Source organism: Henckelia pumila, chromosome 1 (genome assembly GCF_033568475.1).
Source record: "Henckelia pumila isolate YLH828 chromosome 1, ASM3356847v2, whole genome shotgun sequence".
Lineage (NCBI taxonomy): Eukaryota > Viridiplantae > Streptophyta > Magnoliopsida > Lamiales > Gesneriaceae > Henckelia > Henckelia pumila.
Window position 1 is genome coordinate 165,049,008 of NC_133120.1, and position 2,918 is coordinate 165,051,925.

A 2,918-nucleotide genomic window follows, 5' to 3' on the forward strand; every position below is an offset into this window, starting at 1 on the left:
GCAAGTCGGAAATTGTTGTTCCGAGTCACAAGGAGTTGTGAGCCCACGGCTAGCTGTATCCCTGAACCATTGAGGGTCACACAAGTAATGGATTACTAAACCCCGTTGAGATAGTTAAATTTAAAGAGTTAAATTTAATGAAAGAGAAGTTTAACTTTTTAACTAAAAGGGAGTGGAATTTCCTAAAATGACATAGGGATGGGCATTTTTGGAAATCACTGAATTCGGATTCAGAAAAATTATCTTGATTTTAAAAGGTGCAGAAATGGTTTCTGTGCACATTGGTGAAATCGGTTTATCAATCGGAGTCATGATGAATTTTATATTAATTTCTATAACAATGGGCTTGGCTTGTTGGGCTTAAGTTATGGATTGTGGGCCCTAAGGAGTTAGAGTCCTAATACAATTATAACTTAATCTAGTCTAAAAATTATCTATAAATACATGTGTAGTGTTCAAAAATTGACACAATTAATTCTAGCAATTTTTGAAATTCACATAAAATAATTCAAGGGGATTTTCGAAAATCCTCTGTCCCTTTTGAGAAAATTCGGTCTGTGATTTTTGTGAAAAATTACATTCCGAATTAACAGATCAAATCTGTTTATTCTCTATGATAAACTTCTGATTGATTTCTAGTGCAATCAATCAGAGATTTTCTGTTTTCTGTTCGTGGACCTTATTCCGGAGATTGATCGTGAAGCCATCGGTTCCCGGGATATACAAGAAGAGCAGATTAAATTCTGTTGGTGTCCATAATCAAGCCGTTGCTTGAAGAGGTAAAATATTATTAATTGTGATTATTATTATTTTACTTGCAACATAATTTAATCGTAAAGTTTTGATACCCATGATATGGAATCGTTCCATAGAGAAAAATAAAATTTTTAAACTTCCGCTGCACCGGGTATCAATTCTTAATTGATCTGAACACGTTATCCAACAATATCATCCTCCACAGCTACATTGTCCTCAAGTTTCAATGCCTGGTGAGTTTCTAGAAAACATTGTTAAGGATCTTGCAACTAATATTGTAACTTTTCAACAGGAAACGAGAGCAAGTATCCAAAATTTGAACACTCAGGTGGGGCAGTTGGCAACCGCCATTAATAGGTTGGAGGCACTAAATTCTAGCAGTCTGCCATCACAAACAATGGTGAATCCGAAGGAGAATGTTAGTGCAATCACCTTGAGGAGTGGAAAGGAGTTGAAGGTTAGTGAAGAAGTAGTGAAAGCCGGTAAAGAATGAACATGAGGAGAAATCCGAGGTAGATGAGGAAGAGATAGTTCAAAAAGAAGCACCAAGAGGTAAGTTTCCTCCTCTCTCTGAGTATAAATCGGTATCCCCTTTTTCCTTAGCATTGAAAGAGTCTAAGAAGGATGAAGGAATCAAGGGATTTTATGAAATTTTTCGTAGATGCGAGGTAAATATTCCTTTGTTAGATGCTATCAAACAAGTACCTCATTATGCTAAATTTTTGAAAGAGTTGTGTTCTGTGAAGTGAAAACACAAACTAAAGGGGTGTCAGAAATTTGAATTGGGAGAGTAGTTTTCTGTTGTAATTCAAAGAAAGGTACCCACAAAATGCAAGGATCCAGGTATGTTTTCGATTCCTTGTAAAATAAGAGATGTTCAGCTTGATACGACAATGTTAGATTTAGGAGCATCGATCAATGTCATGCCATACTCTGTTTATGCTTTTTTACAACTTGGGCCTTTTAATGAAACTGCAATTGTTATCCAGATGGCTGATAGATCTACTATTTTTCCTAGAAAAATGATATAGGATGTTCTTGTGACAGTTGGTAAATTGGTTTTTCCTGCTGATTTTTATGTGCTTGACATGAAAAACAATGATTTGAATACTCAAATTTTGCAAGGAAGACCATTTTTGAAAACTTCAAAGTCCATTATAGATGTCAATAATGGTACTCTTACTATGGAATTTGATGGGGAAATTATTAAGTTTCATATTTTTGATATCCTGAAAATTTTTGGTTGTGAAAATGTTGTTAATAATCTTGATGTCATTAATCACTTGTCGCAAGAACACAAGAAGGTTGATGGGGATAAAGTTAAGGAGATTATTGCAAGACCTATTGAGAATTTTACTGCTGAAAGTTTTCGTTCTGATCTGCAGGTACCCAGGAAATCAAAGCAAAGGAAGCAAAGAGCAAAAATTACTGCAAAACTGCGCAAGTTGATGAAGGTGGTTAGGGAAACTAGATATGAACCACCATGAGCAAAAGAAGCATGTAGTCGGGCCGGCAACTGTAAAAAGAGGCGCTGACTGGGAGGCAACCCAGTGTTCTTTTCTTTTAGTTTGTTTTTTTTCTTTCATTTTGTTTTTGCATTTTTTTTTTCAGAAACCGAATGTCGCCACCTCCGTAGTTAATGTTTCAATATGGTTCTTCCATGATTCTGTTAGACGTTGAAGAGGACAGAGCCAACACTTAAACCAGGGGAGTTATGTTTTACATTTGAATTGCATTGCCATTTTGTTATTTGTGTGTTGTGTTGTTTGTGTTTTTGTTTTGAAGAATTTAGGGCAATGCTTTAGCTAAGTGTGTGTGTGTGGGGGGGGGGGGGGGGGCATTCATTACATTCATTGCATTCATTTTGTTTTTGTGTGTTTCATATGCATAAGTAGGATGATGATTGTTAGACTATGATGATAAGTTGAAAAAAAATGAATCTTTTGAAAATTTTTACTCTTGATTGGATATGAGAAACTGCAGGTTGATTGTTGAATATCTCAAGCACGCATGTTTAACTGGTGAAGTGTAGTGATGTATTACATATTGTGGATGTCTGTTGGACGATTGCACGATAATAGGTGTTTGTGGATCTTGATAGTTTCTTGAATCTCGATGATCTCTTTTGATATAGCATATACACTCTTAGGCGCACCTTAAAA